This window comes from Schistocerca gregaria, chromosome 3 (genome assembly GCF_023897955.1).
Source record: "Schistocerca gregaria isolate iqSchGreg1 chromosome 3, iqSchGreg1.2, whole genome shotgun sequence".
NCBI lineage: Eukaryota > Metazoa > Arthropoda > Insecta > Orthoptera > Acrididae > Schistocerca > Schistocerca gregaria.
In genome coordinates, this window is record NC_064922.1 from 679,439,097 (window position 1) to 679,455,947 (window position 16,851).

The following is a 16,851-nucleotide window of genomic DNA, read 5'->3' on the forward strand; positions in this document are numbered from 1 at the left end:
TGCAGATATTCACCGAATCCTCCTCCTCCATTGACTGCCTCCTCACCAAGGGAGCCCTCATCTACAATCGCCGTCACAAGGGGACCCCTCCCGTTCCCCAGTCCAATCCTACCGCTGCCAACGCTGTCTCCCGTACAACGACCACGTTACCTCTGCCTGCAAGAACCCCCTACTTGTCCCCACTGCAAAGCTTCACATTTCCTCAAGAATTGCCCAAACCTCACCTCTCCCCCCTCCTGCAACACTTGCAACGAACCACGTCCTACATATTCCTCGAAGTGTAAAGCGAAACCTCCTCCAGTCACCCCTGAGCTCACCGTCCCTGGCCATCCTCTTGATGACCCCATCCACCTACTGCAGAGGACATCATCCATTTCATCACCATAGTGCTCCAAAACATCCACCCCTTCCAGCGCTCCCACACACTTTCCAAAATCCCCCTCGCTGCCCGTTCCATATTCCTCTTACCACCTATGCCACATACTCCCACAACCACGCCCACTTCACCTTCGCCCCCCTCACCACCCTCGTCTAACTCTCCCCTCCCATGGTACAACAACCCTACCGTATCCTGTACCACAACATTCGCTCCCTGCCCACCCACAAACTCCTCTTCCTCCACACCCTCCGTCAACACCACATGGATGCCTTCGTCCTAAATGAAACCTTCGTTCAACCCTGTATCTCCATCTCCACGGCTCCTTACACCCTTCACTGCACTGATAACCCATACCCTCTGGCGCATGGCGGAGTTGCTATAGGCCACCTCAAGCACCTCCCTGTCTGGCCCCAACCTCTCATTAACAATCCTGCCGAGCATCTCACCCTCAGCCTCTTCTTCCCCACTCTTACCATCACCTGTGCCACCATTTATGTCCGCCCTCGCACCCCCATCCCGTACGATTTCCTGGCCCACATTGACCACACCTTTCCACCTACGTGATTGCTGCCGACCTCAATATCCACAGCCGTGATCCTGCCGACCTCCAGCGGTGGCATCAGTTTCTCACCACCCTCTAGGGAGACCTGGTTCACCTGCCTCAGCACACCCGACCCGAATCCAACACAACTCCCGATGTGGTCCTTGCCTCTCCCAACCTTCTTGGGCGCATCACCGCAGATGTCCTTGACCTTATTGGCAGTGACCATGATCCTGTTCTCATTATCTGTATTGGCCGCCATCCCCGCAACGCTCCTCGCCCTGATGTCCCTCCTAAACTTGTACATGATTACTCCCGTGCCAACTGGGATGCCTACCAGGACTCCATTCACACCCAGGTTGCCAGCCATATCCCACCAAAGCCATCCACCCTCACCGCCCCGCCCTGCCTCCATAGGCCGTCCTCCTCCTTCGAGAGTCCCGCCGCCTCTACCGCTCTTTTCTCCACACTCGTGACCGGGATACACTTACCCACCACCGGCAATTACAGCGACACATCCGCAACCTGCTTACAGCAAAGAAACGCCGTGCCTGGCGCCAGACATGTATCCAACTCAACACCACTCTCCCCACAAACTCTTCCAAGTATTGGTCTGCTTTCCACCGCCTCACTGGGAACCGCCCCGCCCCCCAGTACCCTTTCCTCCTTATTGACCGTCCCATTCCTGACAACCTCAGTAAGGCCAACCACTTTGCCTCTCACCTCTCTGATGTTTTTTCCATTCCAGATGATCCCCACTTTGATTATTCCATCTTCCCTGACATCATGGACCGTACGAATACCTCTGTTCCTCCCCTTGCTCCTAGCTTCCAGTACGTGGGCCACACACCACCATCTGAACTTAACACTAGCATCACTACACAGGACATCGGCCTCACACTCCGCACTAAATGCAACACTGCTCCCGGCCCCGACTGCATTACCTACCACCACCTCAAACACTGCCCTCCCTTCTTCCTTTCAATCCTTGCCGCCCTCTACAATGTCATCCTTGCCACTGGCTTCTAACCCGACCTGTGGAAAACCTCCCGTATCCTGACATTCTCCAAACCCAACAAGCCTCCATCTGATGCCTCTTCCTACCGTCCTATCTGTCTCACATCAGTGTTCTGCAAGCTCTTGGAATCCATCCTTTCCCGGCGCATCCATCACCACCTCAGCCAAAACCACCTCCTCCCCACCACCCAATGTGGCTTTCGACCTTCCTTCTCTGCTGATGACCAACTCCTCCGCCTCACTCATCTCCTTTCCCTCCAGTTTAACTCCCGTCGCTCCGCCATTTTTGTCTCCCTTAACATCGAAAAGGCCTACGACCATGTATGGCATCCCGGTCTCCTGTTTAAACTCCAAACCTACGCCCTTCCTATTAATTACATCTGTCTGATAGCCTTTCCTTTCCCACCGCCCCTCCTATGTCACCATCCATAATGCCACTTCCCACACCTTCTACCTCTCTGCCGGTGTGCCACAGGGCTCTGTCCTGTTCCCTCTCCTCTACCTCCTGTACACAGCAGATATGCCCCAACCCCACCCCCCTCCAGTATACCTCTTGCAATATGCTGATGACACCGCATTCCTCGCCCTCGATCCTACCCTCCAACGGTCCCCACACCTTCTCCAGAATCACCTCGACCTTTTTGCTGTATGGTGTAACCAGAGGCTCCTGACAATCAATCCTTCCAAGACCCAGGCAATCATTGTATGTTGCACCACTCGCTCCTTCCGGCTCCTGGACTTCTCCCTTACTGTCTGCGCCCATCCTGTCCGCCTCACCCCCACCCTCACCCCCACCCTCACCCTCACCTACCTTGGCCTCACCATTGACCGTCACCTCACCTCAATCCCTCATCTCCGCTCCATCCATTCCAAAGCCCACCACCGCCTCCGACTCCTCATACTCCTCTCTCGCCGAGCATGGGGGTTGCACCCCTCAACCATCCTCAACACCTACAAATCCTTAATCCGTCCCATCCTCTGCTATGCCAGTCCTGCATGGATATCTGCCCCCCCCCCCCCAAATTTTATAAGTCCCTCCAGATCCTTGAGCGTCATGCACTCCACCTCACCTTCCGTATACGCCTCCCCTCCCCCACGCGGATCCTTCTATGATTTCATACCTTTCCCCCTTCTGCTCGTATTCCTCGAACATATCCGCATCCTCTACACCTCCCGCCCCCTTGGACCCCCCACCCCCTGGTTGTTCCTCTCCTCTTCCATCCCCACCCCCTACCACATCTTCACTGTTGTATCCCCCCTACCCTCCATCCCTACACCCTACATCTCCTTTCCCAAAGTGGCTTTCATCAACTCCCCCTCCCGGATGATGCCCTCTCTTCCTCCATTTATCCCTCCTATCAACTCTGATCCTCACTCCCCCTCCTTTACTCTGTCCTTTTCCTGGGCTCCCTCTTCCCCCGTTCCTCCCACTTTCTTCCCCACCTCCACTCTCTCCGCCCCTTCTCTCCCTCAAGTCCTTTTGCATCTCCCTCCTCTGCCTCTTCTTATTCCCTCTCGCGCCTGCCCTGCCCCTCTCCCCCTCACAAGTCCTCTCCCTCCTCGGTTCCCATCCCTTTCGTTTTCTCCTCTCCTCCCTTTTTTCCCCTCCTCCAGGACCCGCCCCCCCTCTGCCTTTGGCTCAGGAGTGTCGTATTTGTGCCACCGTTTTTCGTGCAGTGTTTTACAGTGTGTGTTTTCCAGTGAGTGTTCTGTCGTGTGTCTTTAGTGACGTGTAGCGAACAGCCATCAGACTGTCGCTGGGTGTGATTTTTTTTATCTCTTGCGAACAGAAACCAGACTGTCACCATGTTTTTTTTTTAATTGTGTGTCTACTACGTTACTTGTCCGATTCCAGTGTATTTTATCGACATTGCCAACCCCTTTCGCTTTCTGTTTTAATTTTCCGCATTTTTTGCCATTTTATGCTTTAAGTAGTCTTTTAATCGCCGGTTTTTCCTTGTTTCTTTCTTCTTCATTTTCTTACCAAAAAGTCTGTAGGCTGTAGAGCAGCGTACTAAGCTGCTGCCAGCCCGCCCCCTTTGGGGGGAATTGAAAATCAATAAAGAAAAAAAAATCCTTATTTAATTCCAAATATCAGCTTATATGCTGTTGTGCAACTGCAGTGCAAGTAAACACTCAAATCATCTAGCACTGAGGTACAGAAAGCATTCACCAAGAGTTTCCAGAATTATGCCACTTGTGCCTTACACACACACACACACACACACACACACACACACACACACACACACACACACACACACAAATGTAACAACTCTTCTCAATACAAAGCATTCACTTTCACCTCTGCACAATATTGCCTGCCATACATTATCACAAGCACCACTCACATTACAATTCCTTTATACTATTTCCAGATTAGTCTCCTGCCATTTATACAACTCAGACATTAAATAGCTCTCTCTCTCTCTTTACACAATCGCCCAACACACTGCACCCCATTTCATGGCAAATGTACTTGTTTCATTATACTGCGACATGGCCTGTTACAATTTCAAATTAAAAAAAAATATATATCTACCTGATCCAGCGTGCTCCGCTACCCCACGCCCTTCATTCTCACAACACAATCTACCTCTTCCTATTTACACACATTATTGCTTACATTACGTTTTACTTGTGATTGTGGCTCAGCGTTTGCCGAGCACTACGAAAAATACATTACAGACTCATTTAATGTTCCCCTCCACGGAAATCTTTAGTAATAGGGGAAAGATTTATTCGATTTGAAGGGAAACCAGAGTGCCAATCAACTTTTTTCCCTTTATTGTTATTTTGCACCTCTTACAAAGGTGGGCTGGCTGGGGGTGAGACTACTCCACTCTTCAGCCACAAGCATTTCAATAAAAGATAGAATGAAGATAAAAAGGTAACTGATTGGTGGTTAAAAAGAATAGAGAAAAAAATTAAAAAACACGAAGTCGTTCACACTCAACGAAAAAACACAAAAAACTGTCGGCGCTGCGCACTAATACTAATGACCAACATGGTACAGGTGAACGAAGGAGCGTGGCAGCGAAAAACACTAAACACAAACACGATGGCACACACATGAGAAACTGATGATGATCTCCGGCGCACGAATGTCCACTTAGCGTGTGTGAGTCCGGGGACCTGCCAAGAGGAGAGGAAGGTAGAGGGGAGAGGAGATGGGGGGATGAATGAAGGTATGGGGATAGAGGAAGTCCACGGGAGGAGTGGGGAGTAAGGGAAGAGGGGTAGAAGAGGGAGAGAGGGTGCCCATAGGAACAAACACAGGAAGAAGGAGGGAGGATCCAAGATGGTAGGGGGGGTAGATAAAGGGGAGGAGGGCACCATCAGGGAGGGGGAGCTGGCTGAAGCCACCTTGGGAGAGGGTAAGGAGGGTGGAGAGATGGAGAGCAGGTGGGACGTGTAAATACAGGCGCAGCAGCGGATGGGGGCGGGAGAGGATAGGCGAGACTGGTGGGTGAGGAGGATCAAGTTTACAGGAGGTGTAGACGATCCGTACCCTTCGAGGAAAAGGAGGAGGTGGCAGAACGGAATAATGTCGAACAGGACCCATGTGAAGGAGGGGAGACTGATGCGATAGGCGAGGCAAAGAGCATAGCGTTCTAGGATCTGAAGGGATTTGTAAAAGGTAGGGGGAGCGGAGATGAAGGCAGGGTGGGTGTAGCAGAGGATAGGGCAGATGAAGGATTTATAGGTATGGAGGATGGTGGAGGGTTTCAGAACCCAAGTACGGCCAGAAAGGAGCGTAAGGAGACGGAGTCGGGAGTGCGCCTTGGCTTGGATTGTCTGGACGTGGAGGGTCCAGGAGGTGAAGGGTGACACCAAGGTACATAAGGGTGGGGGTGAGGGTGCTAGGACGGTCATAGACGGTGACATAGAAATCGAGGAACGGAAGCAAGGGGTGGTTTTGCCTACTATAATCGTCCGGGATTTGGAAGAGTTGACCTTAAGCAACCACTGGTTGCACCAAGTGGTGAATCGGTCAAGATGGGACTGGAGAAGGTGTTCGGAGCGCTGCAGGGTGGGGGCGAGGACAAGGAAGGCGGTGTCATCCGCATACTGGAGAAGGTGGACGGGGGTGAAGGCAGCAGCACGTCTGCCATATACAAAATATACCGAAGAGGGGACAGGACGGAACCTTGTGGAGCACTGATGGAGGGGAAGAAGGTGTAGGAATCCGTGTCATGGACAGTGACGTAGGAAGCACGTTGGGAAAGAGAGGACCCGATCAGAAGGACGTAGTTAATACGAAAGGCGAAGGTTTGGAGCTTGAAGAGGAGACCCGAGTGCCACACACGGTCACAGGCACTTTCGAGGTCAAGGGAGAGGAAGATAGTGGAGTGACGGGAGTTAAATTGTTCGGAGAGGAGATGAGTGAGGTGAAGGAGAAGGTCATTGAAAGAGAAGTTCAGCCGAAAGCCCAACTGGGTAACGGGAAGGAGAAGGTGCTGGCGGAGATGATGGTGGATGCGTCGAGTAAGGATAGATTCCAGGACCTTGCTGAAGACCAATGTAAGGCTGATGGGATGGTAGGAAGAGATGGCAGACTGCGGTTTACCAGGTTTAAGGACCATCAGGATACGAGAGGTTTTCCACAGGTCGGAGTAGTAACCGGTGGACAGGAACCTGGCCAAGGTGGAGAGGAAAGAAACAGGAGCTACACGAAGGTAACGGTAGGTGACACGATAGTGACCAGGAGCGGTATTGCGTTTTGTGCGGAGTGTAGCAATGAGATCCTGTGTAGTCATTGGGGCATTGAATTCCGTGTGTGCAATGTTGCCCAAGTACTGGTTCAAATGGCTCTGAGCACTATGGGACTTAACTTCTGAGGTCATCAGTCCCCTAGAACTTAGGTTAGTTAGGTTTAAGTAGTTCTAAGAACATCACACACAGCCATGGCCGAGGCAAGATTCGAACCTGCGAGTGTAGCGGTCACGCGGTTCCAAACTGAAGCGCTTGGAACCGTATGGCCCCACGGGCCAGCTGTTCAGGTACTGGAAACCAGGTGCGAGGGGAGGGACAGACGTGTCAGTTCGATAACGGACATCCAGGAAGAGGGAGTAATCGAACTGGGGATCAGACAGGTAGGAGGCAAAGTGATTGGCCTTACTAAGGGTGTCAGGGAAGGGGTGATCATCATGGAGAAGAGGAGGGTTTAGTTACGGTAAGGCGACGGAAGGCTGACCAGAACATGGACGAGTTGATAGGTAGGGGAGCAGTTAAACGAGTGCATGTCTGTCGCCAGTCCCGGTGTTTCGTGGCTGCGAGCAAATTACGAATGTGTTGCTGGAGTTGCCGGTAGCGTCGTATTCTGTCCGGGTCACGCGTGCGGAGGAAGGCACGGTAGAGACGGCGGGATTCACGGCAAAGGAGGAAGGCCTTTGGGGGTAAGGTAGGACGGTGGGGGTGGATGGCGGCAGTAGGGACATGAGCCTCCGTGACCTCAGACTAGGTCCGCTGGAGAAAGGAGGCAGCATGGGTTACATCGTCAGGGTGGCGGTAGGTGAAGGGGCGGCTATCGATCCGGGAGGAGAGGGTATCCCGGTAGGCATTCCAGTTGGCACGGGAAGAGTCATGGACATATTTACGGGGAGGGTCATTACGAGGGTTGGGGCGGGGGTGATGAACGTCTGAAATGGTGAAGAGGACTGGGAGATGGTCGCTACCAATAGGTTCCAGGACATCCACCGTTATGCGGCTATGGAGGTTAGGGGAGGAAAGAATAACATCAGGAGTGTAGTTGGATTCGGGGATGGGGATGAGGTCCCCTTGAAGGGAGGAGAGGAACCGATGCCACCGCCATAACTGGGCGGTAGAACGACTATGGATGTTGAAGTCATCGGCGATCACATAGGAGGAGAAGGTACGGTCAGTGTGGAAGAGGAAGTCGAAGGAAATAGGGATGTTAGGGCGGACATAGATGGGGGCGCAGGTGACGGTAAGGCCGGGGAAGAAGAGACTAAGGATCAGGTGTTCAGTGGGGTCGGGAAGGAGAGGTTAGTGCCGAACTGGGATCTGGCGGTGGTGACCAATGGCAACTCCGCCACGCTCAATCGGGAGAGGATTATCAGAACGGTGAAGGAGGTATGGCGAAGTGTGGACGTGGTGATGGGGCTAGAGGAAGGTTTCATTGAGGACGAAGGCGTCCACGCAGTGGGTGGCAACGGTGTGCAGGAAGAGGTTCTCGTTGGCGGGAAGGGAGCGGATGTTGTTGAAAAGAATACGGTGCTGTCGCGCCATGACAGGGATTTAGACAAGGATGTCAAGGCAGGAGAAGGTGAAATGGGCCTGGTTGTTGAAGTAGGTGGCGTACACTTCCAGGTGGAAAACGGAACGGGCGGCGAGGGATACCTGTTGCAGGGTGTGGGGGCGCTGAAAAGGATGAACATTCTGAAGGACGATGGTGAGGAATCTGATGATGTTCTCAGCTGTAGGGGGTGGACGCAGGGAATTGCCGGGAGGGGTGGGGGCGTCCAGAGGGCGGACAGGAACGGAGAGCTCAGGAGTGGTACGAGGGGGTCGGGCTTTATCTTTCTGGGAGTAAGTGGGGTGAGGGAGGTTACAGGTATTACAGGAGGGGGGAGGGGGACTGGAGATTGGGGCACTGCCTGACAAAGTGGGCTTGCCTACAGTGCGGGCAGGTGGGAGCCTCACGGCACTCAGATGTAGGGTGCGCATTATACCGCAAGCAACTCTGGCAGCGGAGGGATTGAGGAGGGGAACGGGAAGGGTCAACTGGGTAGCGGCGGTGAAAGAGAAGGGCACCCTCCTCCAGGAGATGGTCGATGGAGGGGGGCGTGCTCAGAAAAGACCCGCACAACGCAGGTGGGGCCAGCAGAGTTAAGAACGCAGCGCGAAGCACCGCACCCGCCTCCAGATGGGGATGTGCCTTGAGCTCTGCCAACACCTCCTCCTCCGTGATCGCCGGACTAAGCCGAGTGATCACAGCGGTGAGGGACGGGCGACGCGGGGGTTGGGGTTTGCAGGAGGAAGACGGGGAAGTAGAAGGGGTGAGGGAGGCATTAGGCCCAAAGCGGGTGACTGGGATGCGGGAAAGGAGGTCCGTGTGGAGGGTAGGGCTGGGGGAGGAGATGAACACTGAATAACAGCGAGGAGGAAGGAGGGAGATGGGGGCACCAGGAAAATTCTGGCGAAGGAAGAGGGTGAGGTTCAGGGCTTCAAGAGAGGAGGGATCAGGACGGGAGATGAGGTAGCAGTAGGAGGGGGTGGAGGAAGATGGGGAGGGGGGCAGGCGGGGAGACATCCATGGCATCATGAGTTGGGGAAGGGGGACGAGGCGGAGCCTTCTTGGGAGTAGAGGAGGCAGGGGTGCCACTGGGGCGTATGACAGTGGCGGAGGAGGTGTGGGGGGATGGGAACGACTGGAATGTGGCGGGGAGTGGCAGGTCCTGGTGATGGAGTCGGCGCCGGAGACGGTGAGGGTGACGGCGAAGGCGACGATGATGATGATGTTGACGATGAGAGCGAAGGGGAGAGTTGAGCATGAGCTGTAGCTCTTTGGGCAACCACCCTAGCGGTGGCCGCAGAAACGATAGGAGCAGGGGGAGGGACGGGAGGGAAGGGATCGGAGGAGGCACGGGAGGGAGGAGCTGAGGATGGGGCGACAAATAGGGAGGGAGATGGGAGAGTGAGGAGTGGGGGACGGACTGAGGGGGAGGAATGCGGCACACCATGTGATAGTGGTGGCAGCCGCTGAGGTGCAGGTGCAGACGATGGCAGTGGTGGTGGCTGTAGAGGAGCTGGTGGGGTTTGACATCATAATGAGAGGAGATACACAGAACAAGACAAGGAAACCAACGAGAGACGGGCAGGGCGACGAGAGATGCAGAGTAGAAGTTGACGGAGGACGAAGAACGAAGGAGTCTGGGGCCGATTCCCCACTCTGCTGTCGCTGGCGGTGGGAGGGGACCCGGTTGACTGGCCGGTGGTTACGCCTCCGCTGCTGCTGGGGCAGCTAGGACCACCGATGGCTGCTGGCGGTGACTAGGGCTCCGGGGACCGGTGCTGGCGGGGACCGCCCTGGCGGGCTGCTGGCGAGACCGCTACTGGCGGGAACCTGCGCTGGCGGGGGACCGCCCCTGGCGGGTTGCTGGCGAGACCGCTACTGGCGGGGACCGCTGCTACCGGGAACCGCTGCTGGCTGCTGGTGGTGACCGCTGCACGTCGACAGACGGGCTGACTGGCTGGCTGGCACCTGCAACACCTTAGATAATTTTTCCCACAGCTGGCAACGAAACGTCAGAGAGAATTTTTTCTACTATTGGACCACAACCTCTTAGCATTATTGGTCATTATCAAGACTGTGTTGTGTGTCAGCTTTTTATGGTCATCAATTGCACTCTGCTTGTGCTGCTCACTCAAAGTACGTCGTTGTCATCCAATCCTAGCACTTGCAGCAGGACAAATCAACTGGCTCGTCACCGTGCCACTCGGGAAACTTCCGCAAGGCTTTCATGACATGTCGCAATCAAAGTCCTTCCACAACATTTCTGCAACGCGGCGGGTCACGATACCGAAAGTATGACTTATGCTTCTGATCTATAATAAAACCACCACTCGGAAAGCGCTACTCCCTTCCCACATCCCTCAGAATGTGGTGAACGATCATCGATTACAACCAAGATGCAATGAATCTCGGTCGCATGCCTCACGCTCAGGGACAGTGCTACCACTCATCATCGTGGTTGCGTCTACTCCAGCTTTGAACTAGAGAGAGTTGAAGACATACTACAGAAATGATCCTGTGAAGTATGATCTTGCTTGCAAGCTATCACCGCTCGCTACTTATGCCACGAGACCGTCAACACGCCCTACGAGAATACGACACACTCTTCACATTCGCGATTTACTTATCGAAGAATTACTTAAGCTCGGACATTCTGCAAAGAACCTAATTCTACTCCTATTTGGCCGCCATGATCTAACCTTTCCTCACTCAACTATTCTGTGCGCTACCAGTGCTTTTTGCATCCGAAATCAGAGACCATTGCCTCAGGCGAGACTGTATGTAAACACCGCTTGCAGCTCCGGCCGCTAGATGGGGGCCTGGGGCACATACAGTAGCATTCTATGGCGCAAGCAGACATGCCAAATAGTCACTGAAAGAGAAACACACAAGAGGGCAGTCATAGGACACTTGTGCTTTCTTTAAAACCGCCTCTCTCTTCGAAAATTTTCGCACCGCAATAGCGTATTCACCTCACCCTAACAGTGCCAACTCTTGTCGATATTTGGCCACTTCCTCTTTCGTTTCACCTTGCGTCTTACTTGATACCCCGCCCAACAGCTGCTGATACACGCTACACGCAATTAATGTGTTTCTCTCTGTATCTCTTTTCGCCTACCACGAGTATTGCTTTTCCTCACATGGCAATTATGAAAACACCCACAGCTAAACAAACACTTCCATTCAGCATCACGTCCATACTATCAGTCATACACCAGTAATTTCACAGCTACTTGCTCCACTAATACATTTCTTAATGTTACTGTTAAACAGATGAAGAATCAAAGTATACAACAAGTCTCTATGAACATCACTGTCAGGACATTATACGCATACCATGCCCATCTTTATGCTTCAACTATGATGGCCCATGTGCTATGAATAAAGAAATTTCTCATCAAATATCAAATAATTTTACAACTATATAACTACTCCGACTAGCCCCTTGCTAAAACTCTAGATGTTTAGCAATCCCGCCATCAATCTCAGAATAATCGCAAGCAGTGCTTTCATCCCATGAGCACTTGTTTGCAAACAAAACCACAAAACTACTTTTTATACTAGCTTCCTTGTCACAGTGAACAGGGAACTAATGCTAGTGCCCCAGTTTACTCAAAAACTTTTTCGCTTGCAACATATAAACAGCCAACTTGAACCTCTGGGATTTTCAAACACACACAGAAAACTTAATTCCACAGAAATTTAGGAGTAACAGTGGTTGCCTGACATTTTCATACATACTCAAATAGCTACTTCTATGCACTTCACACAATGTTCTCATCATGTTCCACCAGAGAACACAGTTATCACTATGAACGGATTCTGGTAAAAGAGCCTTCAAACCACAAACAGCCTGATCAAAGTGATTATCTCCACATCCTCTGCCAATATCATGTCACTCTATACCTGAGGAGGGAAACTACAATGCAGGGGAAGGAGCTTCGTTGTGAGCACTGTCCTGGTATTTCATCATTAACTCTTCTCAAGCCAAGTATGCACCACCTCTGTGTATGGCTGGGCCAATCAAAAAAGACAAGCAGCATCAACAACTCACAGGACACTATGAACATTTTTACCATTATCTGCACCACCTTCCACTGATTTACTGAAGAAGAAACTGCAAAGTCTGGCCAATTTTGTACACCAGTAATCTTGAAAACATTGGAGTCAACAGCAGATACATAGTTTCCAAGACTGTACCTAGGAACAACCCTTCAATTTCAAGATTTACATCTCACTGAGGCACATCACATCATACCCAAACTACACCTAGCAGGAAATTGCTACTCTATTCATTTCCAGCTATCTATGTCATATTCAACAAATGTCTCCCTCCCACCTACATCTTCTACAAAACTGAGTACATTGTTATGAACAAACAACCAATGCCATATTATGGCAACAATCCAGTGCCACTATTATCCACTCTCTTGAAAACAATTGAAATACTCATCCTGACCAACTATCCACCATCTTCAACCCAAATCTCACTCACACCATACCCACAAATCACAAACTTGTGCAGTAAAAATAATTTTGGGTTTCAAAACTCAATCTACTAATCACATACCAGTATTACTTACAACGCCTATCATTCATCATTCACTTCCAAATATCAGCTTATATGCTGTTGTGCAATTAAAGTGCAAATAAACACTAAACCATATAGCACTGAGGTATAGAAAGCGTTCACCAAGAGTTTCCACAATTATGCCTCTTGTGCCTCACACACACACACAAATGTAACAACTCTTCACAATACAAAGCATTCACCTTCACCTCTGCACAATATTGCCTGCCATACATTATCGCAAGCACCACTCACATTACAATTCCTTTATGCTATTTCCAGATTAGTCTCCTGCCATTTATACAACTCAGACATTAAATAGCTCTCTTTCTCTTTACACTATCGTCTAACACACTGCACGCCATTTCAGGGCAAATGTACTTGTTTCATTATACTGCGACATGGCCTGTTACAATTTCAAATCAAGCAAAAACATCTACCTGATCCAACGTGCTCCGCTACTCCACACAACACAATCTACCTCTTCCTATTTACACACATTATTGCTTACACTACGTTTTACTTGTGATTGTGGCTCAGCAATAGCCGAGCACTACGAAAAATACATTACAGACTCATTTAATGTTCCCCTCCACGGAAATCTTTAGTAAAAGGCGAAAGATTTATTCGATTTGAAGGGAAACCAGAGTGCCGATCAACGCACTCACTTCCATACTTATGGCTGCTTCTCTAGTACTTCTGCGCGAGAACGCGGAAAATTCTTTCCCTCTTGTCCACTTCTCTACCGTCAACAGACTTCCAGTGTTATGCAAGCACAAACCGCAAAACTAACTGCCAACGCTGAAATACGTGTCTGCCAAATGAGGTCGCTATTACTCTTTACATAACTATTTTCATCATTTCTGTCACCATCCAAGCTGCTTCATTACCTCACCTGCCGCCAGATGGCAGCACGCCTAATTCCTGTCGGCGACCCACCGTTTGACATACAACGTTCGGCACACAACTGCCCGCAGTGCTCTGCATCTAACACTAATCTCTCTCCTCCCCACCACACTCGTTCACTGAAAAAACTGACAACTAGATAGTTCTTTGTACGCGAAACTAGGCCACATCAGACGCAACGTGTATGTAGATGTGTAGTGCAAGGGAAATATCCCCTGCTCCCACACAACTAATACTAGCTGACAACAGAAACAAAATTTCTGTCGATAGTATTTGAACCAGTCTTATTCATTTGCGAATTTCATGCATTCCTTCTTGCTGGTAACAGTGCCTTGCAAATCACTCAATTCATGTTTTCTAGCCAAACGTGCTGCTCCTGATTGTTTCGTACATCATGCATTAGTGGTCATTATCAAGACTGTGTTGTGTGTCAGCTTTTTATGGTCATCAATTGCACTCTGCTTGTGCTGCTCACTCATTCTTGTAACTCAAAGTACGTCGTTGTCATCCAATCCTAGCACTTGCAGCAGGACAAATCAACTGGCTCGTCACCGTGCCACTCGGGAAACTTCCGCAAGGCTTTCATGACATGTCGCAATCAAAGTCCTTCCACAACATTTCTGCAACGCGGCGGGTCACGATACCGAAAGTATGACTTATGCTTCTGATCTATAATAAAACCACCACTCGGAAAGCGCTACTCCCTTCCCACATCCCTCAGAATGTGGTGAACGATCATCGATTACAACCAAGATGCAATGAATCTCGGTCGCATGCCTCACGCTCAGGGACAGTGCTACCACTCATCATCGTGGTTGCGTCTACTCCAGCTTTGAACTAGAGAGAGTTGAAGACATACTACAGAAATGATCCTGTGAAGTATGATCTTGCTTGCAAGCTATCACCGCTCGCTACTTATGCCACGAGACCGTCAACACGCCCTACGAGAATACGACACACTCTTCACATTCGCGATTTACTTATCGAAGAATTACTTAAGCTCGGACATTCTGCAAAGAACCTAGTTCTACTCCTATTTGGCCGCCATGATCTAACCTTTCCTCACTCAACTATTCTGTGCGCTACCAGTGCTTTTTGCATCCGAAATCAGAGACCATTGCCTCAGGCGAGACTGTATGTAAACACCGCTTGCAGCTCCGGCCGCTAGATGGGGGCCTGGGGCACATACAGTAGCATTCTATGGCGCAAGCAGACATGCCAAATAGTCACTGAAAGAGAAACACACAAGAGGGCAGTCATACGACACTTGTGCTTTCTTTAAAACCGCCTCTCTCTTCGAAAATTTTCGCACCGCAATAGCGTATTCACCTCGCCCTAACAGTGCCAACTCTTGTCGATATTTGGCCACTTCCTCTTTCGTTTCACCTTGCGTCTTACTTGATACCCCGCCCAACAGCTGCTGATACACGCTACACGCAATTAATGTGTTTCTCTCTGTATCTCTTTTCGCCTACCACGAGTATTGCTTTTCCTCACATGGCAATTATGAAAACACCCACAGCTAAACAAACACTTCCATTCAGCATCACGTCCATACTATCAGTCATACACCAGTAATTTCACAGCTACTTGCTCCACTAATACATTTCTTAATGTTACTGTTAAACAGATGAAGAATCAAAGTATACAACAAGTCTCTATGAACATCACTGTCAGGACATTATACGCATACCATGCCCATCTTTATGCTTCAACTATGATGGCCCATGTGCTATGAATAAAGAAATTTCTCATCAAATATCAAATAATTTTACAACTATATAACTACTCCGACTAGCCCCTTACTAAAACTCTAGATGTTTAGCAATCCCGCCATCAATCTCAGAATAATCGCAAGCAGTGCTTTCATCCCATGAGCACTTCTTTGCAAACAAAACCACAAAACTACTTTTTATACTAGCTTCCTTGTCACAGTGAACAGGGAACTAATGCTAGTGCCCCAGTTTACTCAAAAACTTTTTCGCTTGCAACATATAAACAGCCAACTTGAACCTCTGGGATTTTCAAACACACACAGAAAACTTAATTCCACAGAAATTTAGGAGTAACAGTGGTTGCCTGACATTTTCATACATACTCAAATAGCTACTTCTATGCACTTCACACAATGTTCTCATCATGTTCCACCAGAGAACACAGTTATCACCATGAACGGATTCTGGTAAAAGAGCCTTCAAACCACAAACAGCCTGATCAAAGTGATTATCTCCACATCCTCTGCCAATATCATGTCACTCTATACCTGAGGAGGGAAACTACAATGCAGGGGAAGGAGCTTCGTTGTGAGCACTGTCCTGGTATTTCATCATTAACTCTTCTCAAGCCAAGTATGCACCACCTCTGTGTATGGCTGGGTCAATCAAAAAAGACAAGCAGCATCAACAACTCACAGGACACTATGAACATTTTTACCATTATCTGCACCACCTTCCACTGATTTACTGAAGAAGAAACTGCAAAGTCTGGCCAATTTTGTACACCAGTAATCTTGAAAACATTGGAGTCAACAGCAGATACATAGTTTCCAAGACTGTACCTAGGAACAACCCTTCAATTTCAAGATTTACATCTCACTGAGGCACATCACATCATACCCAAACTACACCTAGCAGGAAATTGCTACTCTATTCATTTCCAGCTATCTATGTCATATTCAACAAATGTCTCCCTCCCACCTACATCTTCTACAAAACTGAGTACATTGTTATGAACAAACAACCAATGCCATATTATGGCAACAATCCAGTGCCACTATTATCCACTCTCTTGAAAACAATTGAAATACTCATCCTGACCAACTATCCACCATCTTCAACCCAAATTTCACTCACACCATACCCACAAATCACAAACTTGTGCAGTAAAAATAATTTTGGGTTTCAAAACTCAATCTACTAATCACATACCAGTATTACTTACAACGCCTATCATTCATCATTCACTTCCAAATATCAGCTTATATGCTGTTGTGCAATTAAAGTGCAAATAAACACTAAACCATATAGCACTGAGGTATAGAAAGCGTTCACCAAGAGTTTCCACAATTATGCCTCTTGTGCCTCACACACACACACACAAATGTAACAACTCTTCACAATACAAAGCATTCACCTTCACCTCTGCACAATATTGCCTGCCATACATTATCGCAAGCACCA

The 16,851-nt window shown here is 49.7% G+C and overlaps 4 non-coding genes across 4 annotated transcripts; all 4 read right to left on the reverse strand.

Annotated features, from left to right (window-relative positions):
• Positions 1-4,585: 4,585 nt before the first annotated feature.
• On the reverse strand, positions 4,586-4,704 carry LOC126357166 (U5 spliceosomal RNA). Its single transcript, XR_007566141.1, has one exon. It is a non-coding gene; the product is annotated as a U5 spliceosomal RNA (small nuclear RNA).
• Positions 4,705-10,521: 5,817 nt separating this feature from the next.
• On the reverse strand, positions 10,522-10,728 carry LOC126356835 (small nucleolar RNA U3). The gene has a single exon (XR_007565853.1). It is a non-coding gene; the product is annotated as a small nucleolar RNA U3 (small nucleolar RNA).
• A 2,571-nt stretch (positions 10,729-13,299) lies between these two features.
• LOC126357016 (U5 spliceosomal RNA) lies at positions 13,300-13,418 on the reverse strand. Its single transcript, XR_007566011.1, has one exon. It is a non-coding gene; the product is annotated as a U5 spliceosomal RNA (small nuclear RNA).
• A 936-nt stretch (positions 13,419-14,354) lies between these two features.
• LOC126356836 (small nucleolar RNA U3) lies at positions 14,355-14,561 on the reverse strand. The gene has a single exon (XR_007565854.1). It is a non-coding gene; the product is annotated as a small nucleolar RNA U3 (small nucleolar RNA).
• Positions 14,562-16,851: the final 2,290 nt, after the last annotated feature.